Here is a 16134-nt window from a genome sequence, read left to right as displayed (position 1 = left end):
AAATACCTCCTTAACCTGCTGCTGACAATGTTTCGATTGATCAGAGCTGGCATTGCTGTGGAAATCCTATATGAGCTTTCAACTTCATGCTGACCGATTTCTGCGTTTCATTCATCTGGGAGAGTGAAATTCTATTTCTGTGTATACGAGATTATTTCAGATACCCTGGGTAGCTCTGCTTTTTTGGTACCCCATGCTTGACCTAGTAAGGGCAAAGGCTGCAGCAGCAGATTGCCATTTCGTTTTGATGCTAATTTGTTTGATCTTTTCCTTTAATTCCATGAAAAGATTTCTTTTTTCAGAAATGAAAAAGAAAAGCCAGCTCGGGTTTAACGCACAGGGTTCCAGTTGAATTTTTAATTTAATGCACAAAATTATATACATTTGAATATGACACTCTTCTAAATGCAAATGAGATATCCAGACTGTCAGACTGGCTACAAGACCGTCAAACCTGTTATCTGATGGCTCAGAGTGCTGATTGCCTTCAGGTCCCACAGATGTTGCAGGCTTTCAGCACCTCGGAGCGTAGCTTACAGGGTATCATTTATTACCAGGCTTACGGTGTATGAGACAATATTAATATTGCATATTTTGATAGGACCAGACCATATAAATATTTTGAATTCTGTTTCCTAGTAAGTGTGTGTGAAAAACAGGTAGGCATAATCTAAATCTGAAAATTTTAGCTGTAGTCCAGGACATGTCAGTATTACCACTGAGAGATACATTCAATTTTGCAGTGACAGTTACAAGCGAAATTGTCAAGTCCATGCTGAAGTGCCTTTGAAAATCTGGTCCAGAGTTTTTTGTTCTTCATATACAGTTGACAGCATCCCTTTTAAATTATGATTCAAAAATTCAAACCACCACTTTGCCTAGTGAAAGGAAGACTAATAGAGAGCAGGGGCTATTAGGGAGTCTTGGGAGAAAGCCGTGGGAGAGTGCTGTCATACGCTATAGGAAAAGAGAAGGTTGAGAACAGCAGCAGGGACAGTGTTTTTGTGCTCTGAATGCCTAGCAAAGAGAGTATTTCTGACTGATTTTGGCATGTGTAAGGATTAGTGGATGCATATATGCATGAATAAGCGAGCAGGATCCATCTACCGTGTGAAAATTCTACCATCTTATGCTTTTATATGCAAACCAAAATCTGATTGAATATGCAAATAAGAATTGATTTTGTTTATTATCCATGAGTAGTATTCTTCCCATGAGGAAATTTGTATTTTTGCCAACATTTCCCATTTCAAAACATGCCCAGTTTATCAAATGCGTCAGAGGGATGGAGAAAATTATACCGGTATAAATGAAAATTAACTCCAAGGTGCAGTGTTCTCCTGTTCTTCATACTACTTTGTGGTTTCTGCTGCATAGACGATCTAAATAGAAATGTGTGGCCTAAACCTACAGATCCCAGCTGAGATAAATAGCCTTACATATGCAAATTGTCCCATTGATTTTGGTGAAACTGCTTGCTTGAGTAAAGGTTTGTAACGTTAGACCCTTGGGTTTTACAAGTACTCATCTGTTTAATCATTGTAAATGTGTGTCTGGGGTGCATTAAAATCCTTGTGCCACTAATTTTCTTTCACTATATTTCATTATAAAGAAATCATGTCATCATGGTGCACTGCCACAGGCTTGGTTTTCATCTTGCACCTTTCTTACACTAATGTAAAGCTGCCTTGGTTTCTTTAAGGCAATTCTAAATTCAGATTAGAGCAAATCTCCTCCCTTAATAGCACTTCTTTCTTGTTTTACTAATAAAAATGAAGCCACCAACACCAAATATTTGTAAATTACTTCATTGTTGTATTCTCTATGCTTGTGCTTCCCAACACTTGATAGGGAAAAAAAATGTTGTCAATATGGGGAGGTTTTTTTAGTTCTTTACATATGAGCAGTGCTTTTGGGTTGGCTTCTGGAGAATTTGCTAGAACTCTTTGCAAGAGGTGCACCTCTGAGGTAAATTCAGTAAAAATTATAAGTATTCAAGAGACAAAGGAATTCTTCCTCATAACAACTTGACCTTCCAAATATGCACCTGTGTAATCTGAAGAAAATAGACAGAAATTTTCCAAGCAGTTTTTGATGTGAGGATCAGGACTCCGGGTGTCTGTGTGTTTGCCTGCCGTGGTGCCAGCCCCTGTGGAAGGTGTGCATTTGGAGACAGGCAGAAAACAAGGAGAAATCACTTGTGGTGTATTCAGCACAAAGTTGATGGAATGCATTGCAGGGACATGAAAGGTGCAGTTGAAAAGCACAGGTGGGTTTTTGTTTGCTTTTGTCGTTTTACTCCTGAGATAATGAAATGAGGCAGTTTACGTTCCACTCTTCGTTTAGAAACTCTTTTCAGTTTCCAGTACTATAGAAAAGTGTTTAAATGAGAATAAGATTTGCCATTCAAAGTAGGATCAAAAATCGTTTGAAAAAGTATTTTTTCTGCTTCTTTGGAAAAGGTATTGGTTTTTATAGCTTGCTTTTTTTTCCCCAAAAATAGCTAAATTTCAGGCTTTGAAGCAAGTAAAAAATTCTATCTTCTAGTGAAATACATTGTGACATTTTAAGAATTTTGAATTAATTCAGCTCATTGTTCTGCATGTTTAGGATTTTTTTTTTTGAGTTGGGAGCCATTATTCTTTTCCCATATGAGATTAAAATTAGAGAACTCAAGGATGGAACACTGAACTGCTGAAATTTGGAGCCAATGTCCTTGGCACAATGAGTACTGCAAGTGCTGATATTGCAGGTCTCACCACTGACAGTGGTGGCTTTTGGGCTTTCACTTTTCAGTGAAATGAAATCAGCACTTTGTCCATCTTTAAAAAACTGTGAAATGATTTGTGGAAGAGGTGCAGGCCAGCAATTCTCATGTGATGCTGCTAGGAGAAGCTTATTTCAATAAGGAACTCTATCAGACTGTTGACTGAGTAGCTCAGAAATCTCTGGGCTTCTTGGTTGTTTTTCTTTTTTTTTTTTTTTGCTAAGGTTAATGCTACAAAGCTGTTCAAAATTAAAAGTAAAGCTCTCAATAAAGAGATTTTGTTCACAGCATGCAGGATGCTTGTGTGGTTTTCTTTTGAAGATGCGCTGAACAGTTTATGTTTTTATTAAGGGTGCAACAGCTGAGCTGTTTGTCTCCAGCCTGAGAGGCAGGCTCCCTGCTCAGTCCCCCGTGTGCCTGTCCGAGGGGCACTGCCACAGGGACAAGGTTTTTGCATGGATGCTGAAGGCATTCATAAGGCAGGGGAGTGGTGTAGGGGGCAGAGCCTACACAGGCTTAAAGGAGATTTAAAATCCAAACTTATTTTCCTACTTGCTTGGCTCCCTTTGTTTTGTTTACATTTTATGAGGGATGGGTGTCCTGCTCACTCTTTTGCTTGTTGGAGTTAAAGCAGTTGATATTTCTGAATAAACAAACTGCCTGGTGATTTGCTACCTTGTTAGGTTACCTTGGGCTCTGTGTTTCCTTAAGTGGATTGGCAGAGCTAGATGGATGAAGGATGTGCCAATTAGGATGAAAATACAGCATATATAAATAAACTTACTACTTCTCCTGTTGCTTCAGCCTGGATTTTTCAAGCTGCCTGTGCTCAGAATCAAGAAATTATCTTTCTGGAGAATACCTCAGGCTCTCTGTCCTGGTTATTCCTGCTGCTGCTGCTGTGACTGCTCTGCCCAGCCCCTCTGTGTGTGCAGTGCCCCTCTCCTGGCCTGTGCAGCTGCGTGTTCCCTGTCCCAGGGCTGTCCCATCCCTGGCAGAGCAGGGAGCTGGCAGTGCTGCAGTCCTTGCCCCTCTCCCGAGTGCTCCCCTGCTCCTGCACTGGAGCTCAGAGCCCTGCAGTGCTTCCGTGTCCTTTCCAGGCAGGAGCTGAAATGGGTCACGGTGCCACCAGGATTTCAGCACTCCCAAGAAGTTCCATGGGAATTGAGTATTCTTCTGGGACAGGCTGCAGTTGTGGTGAACCCAAAATACTGACTTTCAGTGCAGGGAAGGGAAATGTCAGCTGTTACTCAGTTTTATTTAGCCTTTAGGTTTGTTTGTTGTTTATGTTCTTAATTCCTTTACTAAAAGGGAAAAAAAACCCAAATCTGAAAGATCCAAATCCATTGGGGATGATGGTATTTTAAGTCAGAAAGGGCAAGGCAAGGGTAGGGGGAAAAGAATTGGGAGATATGACTTGTAAGTTCTACTGGACTTTTTGGTAGGGGAATAGATATTCCCATTTTGCATTTTGGTGGGTCTTCTTTGAAAGCCCACATTTCCTTTCAAATGCTGATTAGCATTCCTCACGTGTTGTAGAGAACAGCACAGAAAATGCATATAAGGTCTTACATTATGCCAGTGTGGTTTAGCCTGTGCTGAGCTACATTTATAGTCAGTAGAAGTTCATGGACATACATTGCCCTTGGTCAGTGTGCACCCCTCATGTCAAAAAAATAATAGTTGCTCAGGCAGATCAAAAGCAATGCATGCCAAGGCCAGGAAAGCTAAGGATTTTAGTATTTTCTTTTTAATGCACTATTTTCCTGGATATTTAGAACTTGCCTATAAAGAATTGCTCTGTAGTGAAACATCAAAAGACATTGTTAAGTATATTTCAGTCACAGAGCTTTCTTTAGGTGTCAGCATGAACACCCTTAAACTACTACTGGTAAATAAAATTAACTGTTACTCTGAAGGTTGATCAATCCATCTGATTCTCTAAGCTCCCTTGTGTTCTCTGAGGATAATCCTGGTTTCAATGCAAGTGATAGCAAATAATTTCTGTTTGCTGAGAGTGAACATAACATTTTTTGATTTTGTGTATGGTGATATTTATGTGCATATTAAGAATCTTATCGATAGGGAGGTGCTGAAGGAAGTTAATTTTGATTTTAAAAATCGCAAGGTCTGTAGTCATTCAGACTGCTAGTTTTATGCTCAGCTCTTGAAAAAATGTTCCTTTTTTAATGCAGTCCTGGTGAAGAGCTGTTTATTGTTGTGTTGAAACATAATTTTTGAAGGGCTGTATAACCCCAAGGAAGACTTCATCTCCAAATAGCCAGCAAAGGAGCTCTGTGAATGTGAAGGCAGAATTCATCATGCACTGGTGTCAAAGTTTCACAGACCCTATGAAATAGTGTAAGCTGGCAAAATAAGTCATTTTCTGTGGCACCCCTTCCCTAGTGCCTGGAGAGGCTGTGGGGATGCTCACACAGGCCAGCTCCCCTCCACGGTGGCTGGGCTCTGCCGGGTTCCCGGGGGGATGTGGGGATGGGGCTGTGCTGTGGGCTTTTGTGGAGGGAACCATTAAGGTGCTGGGCCAAGCTGTTCCCCAGGAGTCTCTGGACCTTTGAGGGTGTTGAGGTGACGTCCAGCTCGATGGCTCACCTGGGACAGGTGCAGGAGGGTGAGTGAGTTTGTGTCACTGCCCAAGCAGAGTGAGTGGTACTCCAGATGCTGGGCACAGCTGGTCTGCCTGTAGCCTTCACAGGCATCCAAGAGTCAATTCAATTTTTTATTTTTATTCTATGTGCTTGCTACCAGCACAGTCCCACCCTTTCCAGTTACTTGTTCCCCACAGCCAAAGGATACAAATAGCCTGTTCCAGCAGTCCTTTTTCAGGCACACAAACCCGTGAGGAAACTCATGCACGTATCTGGGTGTGTATAAACAGTCACAGCACCCTGGCCACCCAGTTCCCAACCAGCCTGATTTAAAATAATCTCTTGGCAAACATCTGGATGCGTGCCAGCTGTCCAGAGCATGGGAAGTGTGTGTGATTCTACCGACTGCATTCTTTTTTCTGTACAATGTTAGGGTAATGGGAAAAGGGAGCTGCTAAGGGGTGTTCTTACTTTGCTTTAAGGTGTTTGTACTAAGGATGATAGATCAGCAGTCTCCTTATTCCCCAAATGGGGCTGTGTCAAGCCTGAATTCACTAGGAAAGAAAACTGAAACTAGTAAGCAAGAACTTGGAAAAGGGGTGATCTTTGAGCATTGACACTCTGTGAATTCTTACAGCATCTTGCAGAATTCCAGGGTAATGATGCAATTTTCTCATTTCAAATCTAAATCAGTGGCGTTTCTAAGCTTCATGTTTTTCTGCTAGGCGTGAGCAGCAATCCCCCCTGCACATTGTTCAAGCAGGAGGGTTGGGACAAGCTGCCTGCTGTTGTTGGGTTTTATCTGCCCTGATCAGTGAGGTGACCTGCCAGGACGTGCAGGACAGCCTTTTCTTTACCTGCCTTTTCTTCCCCTGCTTTGGCTTTCAAAGGGTCTTGTGTTTTGGCTTTGGACATCTGAAGATTTACATTGAATGAGTAACTGCGAAAAATTCTGAAGCAAACCAAATGGTGTATTTTGGTAAACCACAGATCTTCAATGCAGTGGGAGATCCAGAAAAAGAAGTGATCCTAGTGCTAGAAATTTGGGAATTGTGTGGAACTGAACAGTGGGGAATATTTTTGAATGGGCAAATTTCAGCATTGAGCATGAGATTTTTCAGAGACTTGAAGATGTCATGTGTTGACTGCTTCAGTTTCTTCTGCTGCACGTTTAATTACGTGTATAAGTTTAAGTGTCTGAGTAAGGAGCTTCTCCAAGCTGGCAGATGCAAGTGGGAGTTTCTTCTCAACAACTCCATGTTCTCGCAAAGGCTTTAACTGATGGTCTGTAATAAATGTGTAGTTATAGGCATACGTGCTCCTGTCTTAAAAACAAAACTGGGAAAACTATTGTTGAGAAGGATTAAATTATTATTTTAAGGTAACTGCAGCATTCCACAAAGAAATAATAATTAAAATAACAACTGCCTGCTTTCTGGCAAAGCTGTCTGCACCACCCATTTCCATGAATTTGTATTCAAGGTGGGGGATACAAGTCTTGGTTGGAAGGAAAAAAAAAAAAGTGCTTTCTAAAGATCCTTAGTAAATAACCAGCTTCAGGGTTCAGTGAACAGCTTAGACAAGCTGCATGTCAGATAGAGCCAAGATGTAATTGCAGCATTTAAATAAAAGTTTGGTCACATTTTTTTAAAAGATCTCGTGGTTTTCTATGGAAAATGGAATTTAGTTCCACATCCTCCTAGGAAAGAGATGCTTAATTTCAGCATTGGGTAGTGTTGATCATATTTAAGTTGTATAAATTTATTTCAAGGAGGCATAAAAGTCTGGTCTCAGTGATGTTGGTACAGATGAATAGTTACCAAACTGACAGAGATGGAGATGCTGCCCTGCAGCTTTTATTTGCCCTGGACTATTTAACTGTGTGCTCACTTTCCCTGACATTTCCCATTCATGGAGCTTGATGATCGGTGTGAGCACTTCCCTTAAACAACTGCCACAGAAATATTTTCATGTGGAAGGAGAATTTGCCCAAGAATGTTTGTGGCTACTAAATGTTTAGATGGGCTTCTAAATTCTCTAGTTGTTTTTGCAGCTGACTAAATAAATTGGAAAGCTGCCAGAGAGACGGCAGAGTCCAGTCGGTAGTTCAGCAACAATAAAAGGCTTTGGAGAACTTTATCAAAGCTTCCATTAACCCCCTGCTGATGTCCTCAAACAGGATTTTTTTGAGAGAGTAGAAACACAAAAGCTAGGCTGCACAACTGCCCCTGTGTGTCCATTCACAGTTTTTAAATCCACACAGTTACTAATTAAAATGCCATGCAGAGTAGCACAAATAAACTTCACTAGTCCCTGAAGCCCAAAAGTTTCTGCATTGGCTCATAGTTTGGAGGGCAAGATGCTGAGCTGACCCCAAAGGGTGGGTGAAGCAGCCCATTCTGGTTCAGATATTCTGTCCTTGTGAAATGTGTGTCAAGTCCATCCATATGCATGAAATCCCACTCCCAGGATGCCCTCCCAAGGCAGCCCGTTATATTTTATTTATGTGTTGCATAGCACTGCGCTAAACCGTGAGGGCTAAATAGAGCTGTGGCATGCCTGCTGGCTCCCTATAATCATGTTTGCCAGCTTCTGGTGGACATCAAAATGCTGAGCACACGAGTGAATACTGCCTCTTTCATTGAGAAATGTCACTTCAGATTTAGCCCCACGTGTGAACTGGTGTGCAGGGAGCGCTTTATTTCCATGGCAGGGCTCCAGTGGGCTTCCCCTCCCAAACAAAGTGGGCAAATGCATAGCCTCTCTCTGCATCCCCTTGAAGGATTTCATGGCATCTCCTTAGATTAAGGTAATCTGTCTTCATTACTAAATTCAAGAACCAGAGCCCCAGAACTTCAAGTGCGCTCTGAGAATGGATTCAGGGTCTCTGAAAATTGTGGTTTGGAAACTGCTGATAAAAGTTGACGGTGGTTTTGTATTTACTTTTTCAAATGCAGTCAAAAGAGGTGTGGGAAGCTCAAGCATTTGTATTTTATTCCTGTGGTCATTTGTATTTCAAACCATCCCTTATGGAAAAATCCTACTGTTAATTTAAATGAAATGATAGCTTTTGTCTCAGCCTTCTGAACTGTTCCTGCAGAGTTTATTAGGACTTTTATCCCTGCTATCGAATTCTATCATCTAGTCTTAAAAAGACAATTGACTGATTCTGATTTTTTTTTATTAAATTCTTCTACTGCTCCATAAAATATCTTTGGTTTTGTCTGTATTAAAATCCATTGAAAGTATCCATGGATTATTACAGTCAGAAAAACCCTTAAACTGTAATATGCTTTGGATATAAATGTCTTCCAATTCCACAGATTACCAAAGGCTAAAAGGAAAGCACTGAAATGTTTAATTATCTTTTTATTATTTTTAATTTTCTATGTTGCTGTTAAGTGGTCTTATCGAGAGATCATAGAACCAGGCAGTTTTGACTGAGCAAAATAGGAAAGTATAGTGGGCTGGAAGAGGTGTCTCGTATATGAATTGAGTTTTGTGTGCTGTCCCATTTATTTTAGCAAACAAATCAAGGCATGATCTGGAGACAACCCGCTACAAGGGCTCCCTGGGAAGATTGTGCTTGTCTCGGTAACAGACTGCATTCTTTAAATCTGTCCTCTGAATCAGCCCCAATTTATCTTTCCAGCATAAAAGGGAATGCAGATGGAGTAGCCACAGCCTCCCCAATAGTTTATCAGGATGTTGTGCATGCACATCAATAAGGCAGAAAGTGACTGGAATTTGTAAGTGCCCGAGTGTTAAATCCCGTGTGTTTGCAGGGCGCGGGGCGCTCGGGGCTGGGGGAGCTGTGGGGGTTCGTGGGCTCTCTGTGGCACTGCACACAGGGGTGCACACCCAGTGGTGCCTGTGCAAGAGCTCAGGCAGTGGCATCCTATCTGCTGGACATGGGACTGGAAGCCAAGGTTCAAACTCGGAATACAGACCAGTCTGTTTGACTGTTTTCGTGGGCTTTCATTTCCCCAGACTTCTGCTCAGTACTCTTCCAGGACATAAATCTGGCTGGTCTTTGTACAGGTCAACATCCTCATAACCTCACAAGGTTATTTTTTTTTTTTTTAAATCGTTATTTATTTATTTTTAGGATTGAAATTTTTCAGACTTCGTAATGGCACTTGCATTGCACAGGAAGCCAATTATTCTTTGGAGTGTTTTACACTGAGGCAATCACCTTTAATATTTAATTGCTGATTCCACTTGGGATTTTTCCAATTGACACAATTTTAAAACAAATAATGCTCTGGTTTTCAGTATCCAGCATAAAACCAAAATAATGAAACCCCTTTATAAGTTTAATTATGTGCCACCTATGATGTAATTGACTACTGACATCATGAACTAAGATTTTAATTTTAAGGTTTATGTGTTTCAGGAAGCTTAGGACTCTTCCCCAGTTTGTACCTCATCACTTTTTTTTTTTTTTTTTAATGAATGGCAAACAGAGGTAATTTTGCTTTTTGTAGCAATGCTGTGTGCAGAGTTTTTTCTCTCTCATTGGGTCTATTAATGATTTTTAATTTCCTGAACAAATCTGCCCGTTGTGAGTGAAGGAAAGGGGGTTTAATTCAGTACCAGTGACAGGACCTGGTGGGAGAGCTCCAAGTGTGAGTTAAGTGTGCTGTGGTCTGATTCTCTGTGGTACTTTCCAAAAGCACAGAGTATCTTTGTTCCCTGGAGAAGAGACACTTTGGTGGGGGACGATGGCGGAGTGTTTTGCAGCATCCTGCAAGAAAGAGGATCTTCAAGTGCTGTCAGAGCAGTGTCCTTCACAAAGTGCTACTAACCTGAGCCCAGAAAACCCAAACCTTGATTCAGTCCCAAGCATCTCAACAGCACAGAGACAGAGATGCTATCATGTCAAATCCATCTGACCTTTGTGCAGAAGGTACTTCACTGGAGTTCCAACTGAATGCTCTGAATATCAACTATAATTAAAATGTATGGCTTATTCAGCTGTAATGTAAATACATAAATGCAAACTTTCAGCACCAGCCTCTTCTGTGTGATGGAGCTGAAACTAAATATGGCTGAAGTTCCTTACCTTTGGTGGCTTTGAAACAATTTATGCTCTCAAGTGTTAAGATGAGAATTGTGATTTTTATTGTTGAGTGAGTCCTGGGTATGGATTCGGTTGGGTGCTGCAGGCTCAGGAGGGCATGGCTTAAACCCAGCCTGCAGTGGCTGTTGTAGCTGTGGATCACAGTGCAAGTAAAATGTCTATAATTTTATTAGTTTTTCTTCCCCCAAGAATCTTGCCATTTCTGACTTGAGATGATTGATCTGAGAAACCCAAATGGCAAAGTCTAAGTTTCTGCTATTACTGAAGCACTTCAGAAGCCAGGATGAGGCAATGTGGCCAAATCTATTTATTAAAATAGTGAATGCTGCTTTAGCAGAATGAGTCATGCCATTTATTTATTTATTTATTTTGTTTACAAGATACTTCAGTATTTCCAAGGTATCTAAGTGGCAAACAGGGCAGAGGCTTCTCTTTGTCTGGATTTTAGAAAGGCTTTTAAGCAGCACTTTTTACAAAATCTAATATTCTTAATGCTGAAGGTAAGTGACAAAGGACATTATTTAGCACGTGTATATGCATCATCTAGACATCCATGTCTCAAGTAAACAAAAAGTAACTGTGTGAGAACCAGGGAGAGCAACATTAGGAGATGTGTTGCCTTGGGTGCCAAATGGCACATTTGCCCCATAATGGATTGAGCTTTTTGGCATAACTGCGGGGCAGCCACATGCTCAGGTGACTTGATGGTAAGTATGAGAAAGGATCAGGGAGCAGAAATGAGGCTTTCTCTTAATAGATATACAGACATGTCCTATGCCCTGTGAGACAAAGGGTTGTCCCTTTGGGCTATTACAACACCAGGGTCAGTGTTTTTTATGTTTTATGGATTATTGAAACACTGTTGTAAGAGGTTTAAAAGCTGTGCACAACAAGTGATTTGCAGGGCACAGATGCAGTAAGTTATTTCATTGGTTCTGTACAGTTTAGGAACAGCTCTTCCCCTCCTGTGTGTTGACTCATGGCATGTATGCAAACCTGTCTTAACTGTGGGCAGGAGGATGGCAAAATGAAGGAGGAGTAGATGAATGTCTGTGTGACTTGAGGGGCTTAGGGAATGGGATAAGGGTCTCATTTTGGTGTTTCTTTAAGGGTAGCTTTGATTTCCTGGTGGAAGGGGCTGGGGAGGAGTGGAGTTTGTTTAGAAAAGGCAGCTCAGCAGATCCTTCTCCTGTGCAGCAGTGCAAGGGTGAAAGACGGGCTATTTCTGGGCAGGAATTAACTCTGGTGGCTACTTCTGGCTTCCTGCAAGGAACAGCAGGGCATGTGGGTGAGGCTGAGCTGCCCTGAGGGGAAGATGCTAAGGGGAGCATTTTGTTCCAGACTACTTATTTTGAACTGTTGGGGAATGCTCAATTTCCAGCATTATTATCTGCTTTAGTAACTAGGGGTTAGGGTCTCTACTCCCTCCTTTCTGCTCCCCCAGAGCCACTGTCCTCAGGGGTGCTGTACATTGTGTCACACCATCATTTCTGGTGGTCTGTGCTTGCTTGGACCAGCATCTGAGCAGTAAGAGGATGATTACAGCACGTCCTTCCCACAAGTGTCCCACCCAAATTCTGGTCCTGGGGTCCTAGCTCTGGCCCACAGCAGTCTCTTTTTGTCTGGACTGCCTGGTCCATTTTTTCTCCTTCTCTCAAGCCAATATAATGCAGTGGAGCATCAGTGTTGGCTTCTTTAGGCTACAGAATTTATTGCTGTTTATACTGGGTCAGAGTCCAAGCTCAAGTAGAGGGAAGAGTAACTGCATCGTGACTTGCTTTGTGACCAGGGGCTCCAAACCTGCTTGGGTCAGACAGCTGCTGACTAATTCCCCATCTTAACAAATTACTTATAGCTCTAGAGTTTCTAGAGCAACTCACAGCTCAAAGTATGTTCACCCTTCCAGGTTAATCATTCTAGCATATAGAAATGTTTCGGTGCTGGGGTTTTTAAGTGGTTGTGATGTTCAGATAGATTTTTATAAATTGCCTTCCAATTGAAAGGCTTGTTTTCCTGTTTGTTTTAAACTGGCATTCATACATACAGGAAATACACATTATTCTGCCATGTTTCTGTTGGCAACTATTAAGTTATCCTTGTCAGAACATGCCAACAGGATTTCTTAGCAAGCTAGCAGAAAGAAAACAAGCAGTTTTCAGATGAAACAGACCCCATGCTTGAGTTGTAATACAAATCTCTTGCTAAATGCTATTTAGATTCTATAATCTTTTGGTTTAAGGCAATCTTTGAGATTGTAGGTTGCAGATTCAGATCTTTGGAGTAATTCCAGACCTGCATTGCATAAGCTGACATCATTATTTGGCCTTCAAAATTGGAGGAGCCAGTACCTGAAAATAATGTATTGCTGTCAAGAGCTGGTCCTCTGATCTCCAGAACAAGCCATCTCCTTGGGCTTGCAAAATCTTCTTATCCTCCCCTCACTTCTGATGTAAACCACAGGGAACTCTGGTCACATCTCAATTCCTGTAATAGTTTTGATCTAAATTAGAGCAGTTCTGGTATGTTGAAGTAGTCTGTGCTAAAAGTGACACAGAACTGGATGTGCAGCCCAGAAAATACACAGGCTCTTTGTGGATCCTCAGCAGCCACTGCTAGTCGCCAAGAAATGAAGCTGGACTTAGGTGGTAAAAGTACAGCACTCTAATAATCCTCAACTACTACTATTTGTTGCTGCTGAGAGCCTGGGTTTTCCTTCAAGCTTTTGATTTGATGCAAGTCAGAGCCAGCTTTTGTGGTTTGGCAAGATTTGCAGCAAAGGTTCTTTTGGGAGAGGCAAGAAATGAAAACTTTAAAACAGAGGAAATGTTTAAAACATAATAATACTGTGTTAACAGTCTTTAAAAATCTCATTTTCTAGCCCCTTTCTTTATGAGCATGTCATTACAAACAACTGATGTGAGCTGGTCCTTAGGTTTGAGAGCCTGTCATTTGTTTTTCTCGGAGGTCTGTGACTGGGCTGCAGAGCCTGGAGAGCAAGGGAAGATCCCTTGTGCCTGTTATTTTGGGATGAAGGTGTCCTGTGAGAATATCCTGTGGCCAAGCTGGTGCAGTTTCTAGCAAGAAGGAGGGGAAGTTCAGCTCAGCAGCGTTAGGGCTGCTTAAAGGGACTGGGAGAAGGAGGCCAAGCTCAGCTGTCACACTGCGGGATTTTCTGTGTGGGTGGATGACCTCGGGCGCTTTACTCCACGGGTGGGGATTTCAAGTCTTTGCTTTAAAGGCTGAAAGCGTGGAAATGCTGCCCTGAATCCTGGCGTGTCTTTCTCTCCAGCCTGGAGGTGTTCCTCGCCAGCCGTCATTCCTGGGGGAAGGAGAGGCAGACGGTGGGAAGACAGAGAACTCGGGAATGTCTTGGGAAGCTTCCAATGGCTTGGTTGAGCAATCGGGCCTCTAGATCCTTGTCCAAGTCCTAACCTGGTCCAATCATCGCTAGTACGAATGTTTGCTCCACTTTTACAGAGGGAATAATGAAAAAAGCCCCAAATATGCATGTGGTTAGTTTTTAAAGTGCAGAGGCAGCCCACAGACTCTGGCAGGTCTCCGGGAGAAGGCGTAGCTGTCATGCTGACAGTGAGGAATGGGAATGCCAGACTCCAGCTTGGCTCTTCAGATGTGCACAGACATCTAATCTGGGAGGGACATCGCCTCACACATGTGCAGGAGCCTTTCCTGTGCTTATCCTGATGGACATACATGCCTTGTACATATGCTCTGCATGTGTTTGGAACTGTGGTCATGCTAAAATATTTTCTGGTCCTGGTGAGGCCACATCTGGAGTGCTGTGTCCAGTTCTGGGATCCCCAGTACAAAAATGAAAAGGAGTGACTGGAGAGAGTCGAGTGGATGCCACAAAGATGAGGAGAGGTCTGGAGCATCTCTCTTGCAAGGAGAGATTGCGGGATCTGGGCCTGGTTAGTCTGGAGGAGACTGAGGAGATCTCGTGAATGCGTACAAACATCTCCAAGGGGTGCTGAGAGGATGGTGCCAGGCTCCTTTCAGTGGTGCCCAGTGATGGGACAAGGAGCAAAGGCCATGAACTGAAACATAAGCAGTTCCTCAGCGTGAGGAAGAGCAGCACTGGAACAATCGCCCAGGGGGGTCATGCAGTCTCCCCTTCTGGAGACACTCCAAACACATTTGGATTAATTTCCATGTAACCTGCCCAGGTGACCCTGCCTTGGCAGGGGATTGGACTGGATGATCGCCAGAGGTCCCTTCAACCCTAACAATTCTGTGATTCTGTGAAAGAGAGCTGCCTTCTTTTTAATTTATTCTGGTAAATATGTTTTAGGTTTATGTAACTAAAGAGGGTTGGACATTTCTCTCTTACCTCCATTTGAAGTCAGTGTGACAGCTAGTCAGCTGAGATGCCTCTTACATGAATAAAATTATCAGAATCTGGCCCAGAGTATGGGCCTTTAGAAATTATTAAAACTGTATTTGATTCTTTGTTCTGTGTATCGTTTTGCTGCTGTGAGATTATTTACTAATATAATTTACAAAATCTCATGTAAACGCCCACAGTGTTATAAGGCAAATAGTCAAAGAGAAAACCTGAAATATACCAGGTTCCCTTAAATATGTTGGGTCCTAATCAAGAGAAGATTTTTGAATGAAAGACCTTTTATTTTCTTGCTTTGATTTCTAAGAGGACTTTTCTTCAGTGTTAGATTCTCAGAAATATTTTCTTTTTAGTAATTAATAATGGAGCAGGCTTTTAGTATCTGCCCTGGAAGGTAAAAAACCCTTAATCACAGTAACATCATTAGTGCTTTCAAGCATTTAATTTTGATGCTTGACAAAGCGCATAGCCATTGATAAGAACAAATAACTGTTGTGTGCAATTGAGGGAATAAAGAAAAGCATGAAAACCCCTAAGCTTCAAGTAATTAAATTTAAATATGTTATTTGAATTTAGCTGAGATAATGTACAAACTGTGGGTATATTTTTCAGTCAGTGAAAGACCCCTTGAGTAAACACGGTCCATTTAAATTCAAATCATGGGGAGTGGAAAGTAAACCCCGCTGTGGGTAAGAAGGCATCTTCAATAAAACACTGGGCATTGTGTATCTTTGATATCTGAGTACTCATGTGCCGTAGTTTTATAAAGGGCTGTTTTCACTCATGGATGCCTACATGCCAGAGACTTTATTGCATCTATTTATTTCCTGTTTTTTTCCTCTTTCCATTCCCCCCCACCCCTCCTAATTCGAACCAGTAATGAAAAACTGACACTCTGCCTCTGCCATCCTTTAAAGTGCCTCAAAACTGCTACAATTCAGCACTCGCTAGCCTTGGGACATGGCTTTATGGCATTTGGGTGAAGTTTTTGTAGTACATCTGTGCTCTTTCTCTCTCTGTAGGCCACAAGCTCAGAACTGAGGTAATAAAACTACTAGTAGGTGTTTAATGGCAGGTTATTGAGGAAGTAGATGAAAGAAAATTGCAACATTCACATCAGTAGGGAGTGGGGTTTTTAAGGCAGAGGAACTGCTGAGCTTTGAACTCAGGAAAGTTACACTTGGTGCTTTTGTTCAAGGGGAGACCCCTTTTTAGACACCAAAATACCTCATTTTGTGAAATGGGCTGTTCTGGTAGAATTGGTGCTTGGTATGTGCAGTCTGTGCACGTGTGGCAGAAAGCTGGCTGTTGTAAGCAG

At 42.0% G+C, this 16134-nt stretch overlaps 1 protein-coding gene across 1 annotated transcript in view; it reads left to right on the top strand.

Moving 5' to 3' along the window:
* EPHA4 (EPH receptor A4) overlaps nt 1–16134 on the top strand; it is a 104568-nt gene that overhangs the window by 57041 nt on the left and 31393 nt on the right. The gene's annotated exons all lie outside the window — the stretch shown is intronic.

This window comes from Lonchura striata, chromosome 10 (genome assembly GCF_046129695.1).
Source record: "Lonchura striata isolate bLonStr1 chromosome 10, bLonStr1.mat, whole genome shotgun sequence".
Lineage (NCBI taxonomy): Eukaryota > Metazoa > Chordata > Aves > Passeriformes > Estrildidae > Lonchura > Lonchura striata.
The sequence above is the reverse complement of the archived record's forward strand: the minus strand, read 5'-3'. Positions and strand labels throughout refer to the sequence as shown.